At 37.7% G+C, this 14,219-nt stretch overlaps 1 protein-coding gene across 3 annotated transcripts in view; it reads right to left on the bottom strand.

The window, feature by feature from the left end:
• Positions 1-14,219, bottom strand: part of LCLAT1 (lysocardiolipin acyltransferase 1) — a 120,847-nt gene that overhangs the window by 40,167 nt on the left and 66,461 nt on the right. The gene's annotated exons all lie outside the window — the stretch shown is intronic.

The following is a 14,219-nucleotide window of genomic DNA, read 5'->3' as shown; positions in this document are numbered from 1 at the left end:
TCCATCGTATACTGGATTCAGACCTTATTGGACTAGGCAACTGCCAGGCATCAGCACAACTAGGGCTGCCTGGGGTGGAGGAAGACAGAGCAGAAGTCTCACCAAGGCTGCAGAAGGGTCTTTCTGACGAGTACCTGATGTGGAGTGACTTTGTTGAGGGAAGTTAGCAAAGCATCATGGTTTTCATGCTTGAGGGAGGGACCTATCCAAATTATGGCTTCTTTCACGAAGACGACAAGGTGAGCGTAATACACAGAAATGACTAGTAATTAATTGCGCCATAGTCAGTGCCAGAGCAAGACTGTGGTGGAGAGTGCACAGAGAGTAGAAAGAAGAAATGTCCAAAAGACAAAATCAGGAAGGCTTGAGTTTTCTTAGTTCTCTTGAACTTCAGAGTTGACAGAGTTTCTTCCGTCTGCTCTCAGATGAAGTCAAGGACGGAGTGACATAAGAGAGAAGGAACCTTAAAGAATTAACTCAGACTTCTGCAGAATTGGTGAGGCCACTTATGCTACTTTTTCAGGCCTATCTGAGGTGCAGGCATCAGGGCATGCAGAGGACAGAACCACAATAATTTAGTGAAGGATTACATGAAAGTGTATTTGGAGTGTTCACTGCAGGGAGGTGAAGGAGGAGATCCTTCAAAAAAATCCTGATAGTGTTCTAACCAAGTATGTGGAAAAGACTAAAAATTTGGATGATCTTGAACTATTGTGTAACAGTATGCACAATCATTCACCTAAAAAATATTATTGGCTGATAAAGACGTAGCAGGGTATCAGGCTAAAATCTAGGCACGTCATTCAGGATGGGGTACACCAGCAAAGGCAGCAAATTCCAAAGTTGCTGTAGGTTGCCAGATGGTCATCTCCATTTTAGCAGAATTGCATACTCTGTTTCGAAGGCTGGACTAATTTGACCATTCTGACAAACACAAGTGGTCTGCGGTGACAACTGTTATAAACTGCTTCCTTATCTCTATCTCATTCATTGTCATCAACCTGCATCTGATGGCTTTCAATTAATCTCTCTCAGCTCCAAGGTTCTGCTGATAAGCATCAGCTCCTCCGGACCGGATTGCTTCAGTCTCATTTTACCTTGGTTGATAAATCAGAACATTTGTGATCTTCATCTAAATTTGCCCACAAATATACAAATATAGTAGTTACTGCTCTTTGGTTTTGATCAAAGTAGACTATTATGGAAAAACAACAGAAAGAATAATTTATCTCATCTATGCCAGCATTTTGTTTCTCTTGTAACTTTAAGTAACTCCTTTGGTTTATTCCTATTTAACCAGGCTCCCTAGTGTATTTATCTGGTTCTGAACATTCTTCTGTATAATAAACACTGCTGAAAATAACATCTTATGAATTACAATAACAGCCTGAGAAAGATACTTTATCCCTACACTATACTAAAAACAGTTTCTGATAACAGTCCTATTTAGATACTCCAAAAATTCACCAAACATTTTCAAACATGAAATTTGCTTCCTCAAACCTTTTTTTCTAATGAGTAAGAATACCTAGTTCTCAGAGTTCATTGTAATGCTAATGAAACCCTTTTTTCATACTGACTTAGTTGAAGGATATCCTGTCCTTCTGCTGCATTATTAATACCGCCAAACCACTGGAAAACTAAGTGCAAATGCCAGTTCACTTAGTGCTATCATTCAGCTCTACAGAATTTTCCATTTTAGCTACAGTGTGTGCTAAGTAGCAGACAAAATATATTTTACATGCAGTTCTCAAAAGCCTTTGTTTATCTTGTGACAAAAGCCTGACCAGCATATTGCTCATGTTCTTATTCGTTTATAATTAGTTTCTTAGTGTGTTTATTTTTTTTCCAGAGAAAGATTTTTTGTGAAGTGTCATACTACTGGGATTAAAACTATGCTGGTATTCCTTTTCAAGATAACGGCTCTTGATTTTTGTCCACACTAGATATACATACCAAATTCCATGGAGGAAAAGGCAACATGACATTTCTGCTCCATAAAGTAGAAGTACAATTTAGTAACAAAAGTCAGCAAAGAAACATATCACTTGAAAATTAGAAAAAAAACTTTTGTGCTTTGTTTGTTGGGTTTTTTTAAGAGATTGAAATCTGAGAGCTAGAAGATGCTTATTATGTAACCATGGTCAAATATCCCATTTGATATAGCGCCATTTCCTGAAGTGCACTCTGGACTACTCATAGATATAAACCACATTATTGTATTTATAAGATACAGATTTGAGAATCCGCTGTCAGTATACCTCTTCAAACCCCTCTTACTTCTTTCAGCTACCTCCACTACTTCCATCCTTTCGTATTTGCCACAACTCTTCTATTAAATAAAGAAAATATTTTAGGAATGTGTTTCTGGATAGCAAAATATTTTGGGAAAACAATGTTAAGATAACAACTGTACCTGAATTTTTGAAAACTTTGAAAACTTTTGAAAATGAAAGCAACATTTATGGAATTATAACCAGATACTCCCAAATTCCAGCTTTCTCATAGGAAGAAACTCAGTTCATTTCCTGAGGTTAACCCCTCTTGGGCTCTTCCAGAGATGTTGCAGATTATGGAACTTGCTTTATTCCTTCCTAGCTTCTTGCACAACAGAACAACCTCAGAGCCCTGGCTGTAAAAGGGCTGACATGTTTCTTCTTCCTTTCATTTGAAAGGAAAAAGCATGAAATATATTGTTAAAAGTTTGTCATTCTAAGCAAAGGAAATAGCCGACTGGCAAAACGCAACATTTGTTCCCTTGCTCAAAAGCATACACCACAAGAGGGCTGCATTCAATCTCACTTTTTGAAATTCCTATTTCTCAGCATTTAGTTATGCAATCTGAATGTTCAACACTTTTCTTCTGTTTTACTTTGAAAAGATGCAATGCCTGATGAGGCTATTTGAGTTGTAGGCCAAGACAGCGCATCCCGATAGTGGATCCTGGAATTTTTTCCAAGTGATGTGTACCTACTCAGTTGAGTTCCTCCTCTCGACCAGCTAAGAGGAGGTAATGGACCTCTAGCAAGAAGCCAGTGAAATCATTCTGAACAACAACACTGCTACGCTGGCTTGGGAATGCCCCAGAATATTTTGCAGACTGAGCTCGCTCGCTTTGCCTATATTCTGGACTAGTTGAAACCCATGTTGGCTTCATTACCACAATCTCTTCAGTTTGGGTGTAAAGCAGCCCTAGTCTGGCCACAGTGCTTTCAGTCAGCTCAGAGGGAGTGGCAGAGTAAAATCATTCTGCTTGTAAAAAATCATGGGGGATATATCCCTGCTGCATAAATTGACAAAGGCTAAGTAAGATTTGTTTTCTCTAACTGTATTAACAAGGTTTTAGAATCTGATGCTCATCCTAGACAGTTTGCCAAGTGAGACAGAAATCAGCCACTGAAACTCCTCTACATATACACAGCTTAGTATTATACAAAATATACCATACCTTACAGGAAAAAACACCATGTGAGTCATAGCCTCATTATATTCCATCAGCATTTTGCTGTTTGATTTTAATGAATTCTGTGCTGTCCGCTGCTATCCAAACAAGAAGATGTGAAAAAGAATATGCTGCTGGTTGATTACAACATGTGCCAGAATACAGAAAGGCACAAGACTGAAAGTCAAGAGAATTTACCCCTTCAAGGAAGAGAATAATCCTTTGAAAATGTTCTCTCCTAATGTACAACACTGCTGTTATAAATCAGAAATTATGTATATATTTTAAAATTGAGTGCATGCTTACGTGAGTGTCTCAGTGTGTAATGTCAACTGAATTCGTTAGCACCACAGGTAGCATAAATCCTGATGAATCTCCACAGCCTCTCAGTATGGTCTGGAATGTATTATTAACAGGTTTATTAAATATTTGCAATGCTGTGGACATGCGGAGTGCACTATTTGAGACAGCTGCAGCTTAACTGCTACCTGCTTCAATAATGATAATATACCAGTGAGATGGTCGTTTCAGACGTACAAAAACAAAATACGTGCCTCAAAAAGACACAGTCCTAGCAGATAGTATGTGAAGAATGGGAAGGAAAGAAAGAGCCATATAGCTGCTGAGCATATGTTTCATTTAATTCTCTGATCCATGCTACAAGAGCAGTAAAGCAAAAGGCTGCTAGAGGAAGCCAGGGAGCTTTCAGGTCTTTTGGAAGGAATGCTTTTTTGGATAAGTGAAGGCAGAAGCAGGACTGGTTAAATCGCAGTGGTGCTGCTGACAGGACGAACCTGGAGAGCACTTAGGCAAAGAATCCTTTTGAGGGATGATTTTTCTAAAGCATCCAAGCAGATTTAAAGAACACTAATTCGTACAGGATCTTAAATGGGACTTATGTCCCTAAGGTCTGCCCTCTGTGTGTTTGGCTTTTCAACATCAGTACCCATAGCAACTTCCAGGCAACGCAAACGTGCCATTGCTCACAAATTCCAAAGTGTCTGAAGCATTTTTGAAAATGTTTCTCTTTTTATTTATTGTGCATGTTATGCTTTTCTCCTAATAGATGTCCTTATTGTCTGTGCGATGCCAGAAACCATCAGGACAGGCTGGCTTCTTTCAAAGCAGCACAGTGAAGGACCGGTGATCGGAACAAGCCAGGCAGAAGGTTGCTCAGGTCCCTGCTTCTGGAACTGTTTTATAATCACCAAGAGCACTCACTTTTACCGTTATACTGCAAGGTCAACAATGACTACCAATGCAAACAAAAATCACAGTTTTGCATATGTTTAAATATAGATGATATGCATTTCAGAGACCCTTATTTTAAGATATGAGCATTAGCTTTTAACAGTATGAAATAGGATTAGGGAGAGAGAGTATCATATTGAATGTATATTAAAAACAGTCCTCCAATTCTTAACTGGTAGCCATTCCACAGAAGAATGAATTTATGGGAAAATGTATTCAAACCTTATATCTGTAATATACTTCATTATAACAGTTAATTCACATTGTACAGCACTTCAAATAACTGGCATGGCACACATGCAGAAAAGGGAAGCCCTTCCTATATCTACCAATGTTTGGTGAGAACACTGAGAGCCAAGACTGCATTTCCTGCCCTCCAGAATCCTGCAGTTCAGGAAAAGGTTGACAAAATAAGTCCCAAAGACAGCAATATTTCGGATTACATATAAGGTGATGAATGAGGTGAAGAGTAGAATTTATGCTGAAGTTTATGTTTTGATAAAAATCTATTTTAAAAAGCATTTATACTCTACCACAATTTTTCCCAAGCTCCTCTGCCCTCTTATGTTTTTCGTTTTTCAGTATCAGTACCATAGCAACATCCAGGCCTCATGAATGTGGCACTGCTCTCAACATCTCTGGAGCAGAGCCTTGCAAATGTTTGCCAAACTCGGGGATCTGAGCCAGCTCGGAAAAGTATGATGCTGGGCTAATTTTTGTACACCCTGAAAATAATGGCAGGGGACTGGGAGGAGGGCAAAGGGAAGAAGAGCTGAAACTGCAACAGCAGAAAGGAATGAAAGAAACAAAGTACTTAAGGTTTAATGATATATAAGCAGCAAATCTTGCAAGTAGAGGAGATTTGAAGTTTTATTACTATCTTACAGATTTGGGGGCTATATCTGAACAGCTTGAGGGTTCCAACATTTCCAGTAACTGAAATGACACTCCACGGACCTTCTCCCCTGCCAGCAATTACTCATATAGAAAAGTGATATCAGGAATACACAAAATACATTTGCAGCAACTTTAATGCATCTGGAAATGAAAACAGCTAGCATCTGCAAAAAGTGGAAGAGTGGAGAATCCATCAAATATGATTGAGAATCTTCTCTACAATGGGACTCTGATTTGGGATTAGTGTGTTCAGCCTGTAGATGCTGCTATTTTTCTAGTAAAACACATCAGGAAACATCATCTCTTAACTGAAACTAAAGCAGTATTTTGTCCTGGAAAAAGTATGTTTAAGCTCCTCTCTACTCAAGACTGCTTGAAGCAATTATCTGCCTTACTAATAAACAGAGCCAAGAAATGGGTATGCTGTGTAGAACATCTGGTAACGCCATGTGAAATAAACAGATATCAATATGATTCCTCTGTTTATAGGAATTCATTTCCATTTCAGCAATGATTAAATATGCTACCAATCCAACCAACATCACCTGCAAAATCATGGATCATTGGCTGACAAGAACGAGCAGTAATTAATAAACTTGAACTTTACCCAAGGCTCACCTATTGTCTGTAGCCGTAAGTCTGTAAAAACAACCACAAAGCTCAGCACTCTGCCACAGAAACCCAAATCCCCTTGAACAATTCTTACAGTACTCAGTATACTTTATTAGTATCAAGCACGTCACAAGGATGTAGCCCACAAAATAGACTGTTTGGTCTTTCGTGCAGGCTCAGGGGAGCACCAAGGGTATTGCAGGACCTTGTGCTAAGCTTACTGTGCTGCTGTGAGTGACACTATAGGAAAAAACAAACCAAATAAATATTCCAATCAGACGACTGACCTTTCAAAATGCACACCCAGAGGGATGCTGACCAAGTCTAGACCATCAGATACACCTTGTTACACACATTCTCGGTCCACTGCCTAGCCAAAGCTAGGCATAAACAACCAGAAAACCCTTTTTTAAAAATATCTTGAAGAGGAGATAAACATTAGATTAAAAAAAAAAAAAAAAAAAAGGGGCAGGAACATCTTTTACCTTTTCAATTCTGAAGAAAATAATTCTAGTTTTTACTGAGCAATCATTTTTCCTGAACTCATCTGTAGCCAAGCTTCATTTCTACGTATGCAATCTGATGAGCTAACATCATTCCAGGCCTCCAGTCGAAGCAATTAAAAAAGTCCACATTTGCCAAACATTACCACATCGTTACCACAGATACTGTGTATTCTGAGTTAAGGGAAAACAGTGGAAACCTCTAATACCACTGTGGGGTAACTGCTGGCAAATAATAACTTTTTAATATGGTTACCACAGCGACTATTAATAACCTGCGAGGAGGTAAATGGAAAATGATCCACTGCATGGTATATCTGCTTGTCACAAGCCGTGACTCATGTGTAAGAGCGTAAGGAGATTATTTCAGTAGATGGATCTCGATAGGCTCAAGAACATAAAACCTGAAATATTTCCATTGAGTACCATAGATGTGTGGTTGACACAAACAGCAACACGTCAACCTGCAAACAGTACAGGTGGTAGCGATTCTTACATGGATCCACCATAAACCCTCCAGTGAAAGGCTGCGCTCCCTTCTTAAAAGCAATGGAGGATGGAAAAAGGAAAGGATGTGGGCTGAGAGAAGAGAGTGGTTTGGAGAAAACCAAATCCTTCCCAGGATGACTGAAATGATGGAGTGTTTGCCGCAGAGGTAGGGCAAGTAGTGCAGAATATTGCTCCAGTAAGACACGAAAGAAAAGACAGCAACAGAAACTTCAATGTATACCAAAGGCCAGAAAATATCTAACAGAAAGCCAGTGCTCATTCTGAGAAGTACGTCAAAGCCAACACATGCAGATGTTTGCAAGATATGGTAATCATCAACGGTTAACAAGATTCTGGAAAAAGTCAAGCTGCCCTTTCCCATGTTACAGATTATAGAGACAACTGTCAGCGTTTGCAATAAAGCACAACGGCCTGCACCCGATTTTCTGCATTGCTGAATTTCAGAGACATGCCTAGTGATAAAAGTGTGGTTTTGCACAAGGTCTTTGTTTGGTTTTTTTGGGGTTTTTTTGTTTGTTTTTTTTTTTTAATTAACTAATTTGTTACGAATTTTCTACCAACACACAAAAGACATAAAAGGCATGCAAGCTTCAATTTACATACCGATATTTCCGTATCAAAGCCTATGTTATTTAATGCACAGGAACCAATTCTCATAAAAGCACAAGTTCAATTATTAACGGCAACCAGTGAAGCTCTAATACTGCATTTTCAGCTAAAAAATTGCTCAAAGCTCTTTCACGATAGGTCTGTAATTTCTGAGTATCAGTCTACTTAGTAACATGACTCTGGGAGACACACATGCACAGAGAAAAAAAAAATTGTTAAGAAAGAATTTCCTTGCATTGAAGAACAATGGTTTAGAGTTGCTGCTTAATCTCTGCAAATCTGACAGACATACGGGTGAAATTAGTTGATTGAAGACCTAAAGTTAATGCTCATGTGGCCACTTATATTTTCCTATTTCCAAAACAGACTGGTTTTGGTTTACACATGCACTGAGCAACCAGCACAAACAGGCGAGAGCTGCTCTGAGAGATGGCAGTGCTGGTCAGCATGCAAGCTCTGGCCTCGCCAAAACCCACAGAAATTTTGGCAGTGGCCCAGCATATCATTCTGGGAGTCAGAAATCTGTTCAGTCACAAAGAGGGAGGCTAGCTTTCGTTAAAACAACAGATCTAACCATTACTGTCATTTGATGTGGGGCCGTTCTACGTCCTGCACCTCTGTTACACAGAAGATAAATTACGCACGAACCTGAAAACTGCTGAAGTCCTGCTTACACAGTTCAGTTTGAGCGTATAAAACCTCTGAAGGTAGTTCAGCAGACACTTCTGTGATCAAGACCCGCACGCCGCAAGGAATATTTATGTGAAGAGGAAAGAAACTTTGTGTATCAAAATAGAAAGCAGTATATTTAATCCATACATCATTCATTCATACACCCCACCCGCCATAGCCTGAGCGTTTCAGTCAATGAACAGAGCTATTACATACCTGAATTTTACACCTGCATCAATTTTCCCTTAAAAAAAGCCCAAATGTAACACACTTAGAAATTGGTATTACTTTGATTTACATTTGAAAGAACGAATGGCGTCTGTCTTGTAAGCTGTAGGTGCTTCGGACATAACTGTGCAGAGAGTGGTAGCGTCATCTACACCAGAAGACAAGCCTCTGGCAGTATCATGGTAGCATTCCTCATGGACATTTCATCCACTCATAAAAGCAGCCTCCTGCCTCTCTCTCTTTCAAAGTCAGAGCAAGAACAAAGCTCTGGGAGCTAATATACTCTGGCTACTTCTAGTTGGAGGGTCTCGTTAATGAGTTACTAAATTGAAAGTCTCAACTTTAAACACCATTTACACAAGCACATCAACAAATCTGAGCACCTTGGCTCACGTCATGAGTGCAGGGCTCAAGATAGAATCATCTCCTAAAGACAGTCCATAAGCTATTTAGAGCTCTGTACAGGAGCTTGCTATATTCTCCGTGCGTAGCGAGGACATCCAGATGCCACTTACGAGGACCTGCTACTTCACCCCCCACCGAAGGTGAACCAAACCATGTGTGTCAGCTTTCAAGAACTGCTGATCGTCATCTCCTATTAACTGTCTTATGTATATATTAATCTGCAAATCGCAAACTGTCTCTCTCGATTATTAGCTCAAAAGTGCCATATAAGCACATTGTACCATAACCCAAATAAACGGCATTAAGAGTTAAGTACATAAATATGCATACATGGATACTATAGCTCCCAGAAAAGCATACAGAATCTACATAATAATCAATAAGTGTCACAGGATTAAAATATTTACATAGATATATATAGATATCCTGGATTGAACATCTAAATACAATTTTTCTGCCCTAGTAATGAAACAGATTGGGATACCTGCATGCAATTACTAAATTCTGTACAACTGTAAAACTCAGGTATGAACAGTAGAAGATACAGACTGTTTCTGACTGTGTGTATATAAACATTTATTTTGGGGCAAAACTATCAATTTTGAACCAATCATGGAAACAGGATGAGAATCACAGTTTCTTTCCATCAGTAAGGATATGCAGTGAAGGCAAGCATGTTAAATTATTTGTGTCTTTTTTATTTTAGGATGCTGCAGTTGGCAGCTGTTATCTCCAATATTTTTTTCAGTTGGCTAATTACGAACCAGAAATAAATTTGAAGCTGAAATACTATCATAAGGCAAATAATTCTGACTCTTCATCATACTGTAAAACCAGTAAAATACAAACCCCATAATAGGAACATCCAGCCCAATGTATCCAGATATTAGAGACTGTTGATGGATATAGAGGAAGTGTCAAAAAGAGGTCAGTTAAAATTTAATGTTGGCAGAAATGATTGTCTGCAAAAGTATGCATAATCTTCTAATGATGCTTTAAAACCTTAGCTCTGTCTTAACACTTACTGTTTATTTAATCCTAAGAAAATACTTAAAAGCCATGAAGCAATTTTAAGAAAACATTTGTAAACAACTATTTTCTCTTGACAGACTATTTGGCTATGATTACAGATATTATGCCAAGATAATATATGTAATTCAATGAATCCAGACAATATTGAAGCAAATCAACCAGTATTATTTTCTATCTCTTTGAAACTGAACATTCAAGCCATCTGAACTTTCAATGTCATTTGGCACTTCAGAGAAAAACTTCATAAAATACAGCCAGGCCTGAAAACCTATACTTAACTTCTGAGTAACCTCCTGACCTTCCACAGAAGGATCTCACAAACTAGATCTTCAAGAACATTATATAAACCATAAATGTTTTTAATTAACATTGTTAAAGGCATGCTTATATAAAAGTCTTATTTAAATTCCCGGACATTTCTGTCATTTTCAAAGTCCCACATTTTGCAAAAGGAGATGATTTGCTTTAACCCAAGTTCAGCCAAAAATTACTCCATACACAACACCTATTAAAAGTTTCAGGCTTTAAAAAAGGATTAAATATTATTTTAGGAGCTGGTTAATGAGAGGTATATGATGATGATTTTTAAAAAAAATAAAGTCATGACCAATCTTCATTTTGGTGTCTAGAGTCCATTTTCTGTTGCACTTTCACATGTTCTGACTCTCTCTTTCCAAAAATGCTCACCTTCGTTCCCCAGAGAAATACAGCATACAGCTCTACTAATTTTTCACCAGGTGCTGATTGAAACCAGGATTCACAACAGCTGAGGCAAGACAAATTATATACTTGAGCAAGCGAACAGAATTAGAAAGAAGCAAATCAACTATTTTATTTCTCTTTGCTTTCCATCAATAGCCAACTAACCAGATGAGATAGCACTTGGGATTGCAGTGGTCACTTTGGTCAACAAAGGTTTGGTCTTCCACAGGGCAATTCCTCTGGCTGCCCTGATAAGTGATCACAGCAATCAAATGTGCTTCAGCACTGAGAAAATGTATAATTAATTGAGCTCATACACTTTCTTTAAGTATTTTGATAGACTAAGGCCAAAGTGTTTGCAGAAGCAAACTTTAAAGCATGCTAGGAAAAAGGACTAGTGCTATTTTGAGTAACATGCATCAGTAAAGAATAATGAAGAATTTCACAAACCTGCTTTATCTGTTGTTGACTGTCACAATTGACTAGTAATTCAATAATCATTCCCAAGAAGGATGATCATCTTGCAGGGGTGAAAAATGCATATATTTTGTTAATCTATATTTAGCCTAAGTATACTTAATACTTTTCCATCTTCATTAGTCCTTACTGAAATTTTTGCTCCTCTCTTACTCACTTCCACATCTTCAGGTAACACTCTATACTGCGTATCAGGTAGCAGGCTGACCTTATCCAGCTACCACGCAGTCTTTCCCTCTTTGTGTTCTCGTGTCTATACTGTATTTTCTCTTACCATGCACAAACAATGACATTGTATTAAACCATCCTACTTAAAATTATTATTGAGCCAAAGGAACATACTTCTCCAAAAATCAACGCGGAATCAAATTTATGTCTTGCTCTTGCTTAAAAACCAGCAATAACCGCAGTCCTTATTCTCCTGAGTATATTATTAATTATACATCTAAAGTATGTTCATAGTCTGTGTTTACTCTTGGGTGATTCTAAGGTTTATATGAATGAGAAAACAGTAATGTGATCATTTACAAGTAAAACAATATTTTCACTCTCTTGGCACCTGAGCATAATGAAAGGAAAAAACAGTCAGCTTTTACCCGGGTTTCTGTTTAGAAGAGTCAGCGCAAGGGGTAAGAGCAATCACTCATGAAGAGGTAGAATGTGGGAAAAATGGTAAGAGACTCAAAAGCCAAGATGTATTGCCTAAACAATTTTTATTGCTTTTCTGGTGGACGTTCTATAGATATTTTTTTTTTTCCTTAGCTCCCATAATCTCAGCAATGACTTAGAAACCGTCATAGCAGCATCTACGGGCAAAAGAGATCAAATAGTTGAAATAACGACCACATAAGAGCGAGGAGGCAGCCAGAGGAATTTGAGTGCTGGTCATCACTGCCAAAAATCCATTCACATGGTCAGAAATTTTTGCCACCTATGGAAAGCAAAGGACTGATAACTGCTCAGATTATGCTGTCAGGGTGCAGATAGCCCTTCTTCTAGGAAGAAACTCTCCTGCAGAGATATAAGCAACATTTTATTGAAGGTTATTTTTTCCTGATCCTTCATTTCCTATTCAGAAGGGTCACCAATAGTTATTTTGATGTAATAACAGGTAATTCGTTCATGCTACAGCTTGTGATGCATATTAATCAGGGTTCTTGCCGAATTAAATTAGTTTTCGCAACATTCGAAAAGCAGTTAAACTTCTAATGACATTTTCCCCTTCTCTTCATCAACCTATTTTTGGAGCAAAATAATGTAGTCAGGCCTGAAGTAAAGACACTTGAGCCTCAGGAATGGAAAACAGCCACGAGCCAAAATGTATTCACAGGAGAGCTATAGGGCAATAAGCTTGTCATCTATGCACAAAAATACTTTCAAAGATGTAAACATGATGTTAAAATCCCCACCACTCCCTCCTCCATGTTAAAGTCACACACGCTGCTTTGTGCTTGTGGTTATGAGCAGCATAAAAGGAAACAAGTCTATTTTCATGATTATTGCTACTATTGTAGCATTAGGACAGTCCAGAAACAGGGACTCAGTATTAACACCATATCCTTACCAATCCTGGTTTTCTTTATTAGTCCTAGTATCAGAAATTAGAATTGTAAAAAAAGGCATTCCAATAGTATAAGTAAGTCGTCAAACCAGAGGTGCATGATAACCCTAGGTACCAATGGTGCCATCTGTAGCTGAAAATCTACCTGGACATCTATATTTTACAGATTAAATAAATAAATAAATAAGCAGGTATATAATATACTGAAGTGTTTTAAAGTTAAGCAACTACAGTTAGGTTGTCCATAAAAATAAAACATTTCAACACAAATGGTCTGTATTTGGCACACTTGCAAACAATTTAAAACCAATTCTTAAATTAGTAAGTAATAACTATCTATCTTAAAATGCTAGTTGAACTACCTTCTCACACATAACTTATTACATAATAGCATACAGTCATAACATATATATCTTATAATGCCTATCAAGGTACCCAATACCTAGTAAACTCAATGCTAAAGGGATATTAATATTTCACACAATATTTGCTTGCCTTAAATAAAAGTAGGACTTAAAACCATTTGAAAGACTGGACAAAAAAATCATCTAGGAACGTTTTTGGTTTTTCCCTAGCTTTGTACTGCATAAAATCAGTTAACCCAATAGCCTAATTTGCATAGATCTCATACAGCAATAGAAAAGCATTTTTATAAAATTAGAAAATGACTGTATAACCGCAAAGCTCATTTCTGCAGCAAATACAGATTTTTTTTTTTTTTTTTTTTTAAGCTGATAATATTTAGAGCGGAAAACATTCCTTTAACTGAAAACTTATTCCAGGCTAGAAATATTATTATGCACTAGGTTAACCCAGTGCTCAAAAGTTTTAAGTTAAACAAGCTTTTGGAATTGCCTATGTGGCAATTTTTTTTTTACTACAGCAAATTGAGTAATAAACATTAAAATGAGAGATGAAAATCTGAGATGTCCACCACTGAATGTCCAATAAAAATAGGGTCAAATAGACACATGGTCCAGCTATGATTGTCCAGCTGGACAAAATACCAAAGTGTTTATGGTGATTTTAAGATATCTGCTTAGTAGGAATCAGGTAAAATGCAAGCCAGCTCTGCTTCTAAAATCCAAGCAAGGATTCCAGCAAGGGAAAAAAACCTACCAGCAGGCCCTTATTCTTTTTAATAACCTCAAACTTCTTCCTTTGGCAGTCAGAATACCAGCATGTGTTAAAGATCTAGAATTGCTTTTCCCTGAAGAACTAGCCTATAAATAAGTCACTTAATATCTAATGTACATGTTTATTTTCCTCAACCATACATTCATATATCCTGTGAACATTCACTCATCTGTATTTGAAT

This window comes from Platalea leucorodia (genome assembly GCF_965183815.1).
Source record: "Platalea leucorodia genome assembly, chromosome: 3".
NCBI classification, from domain to species: Eukaryota; Metazoa; Chordata; class Aves; order Pelecaniformes; family Threskiornithidae; genus Platalea; species Platalea leucorodia.
Note: the sequence above shows the minus strand (reverse complement) of the source record. Positions and strands in the feature narration are given on the sequence as shown.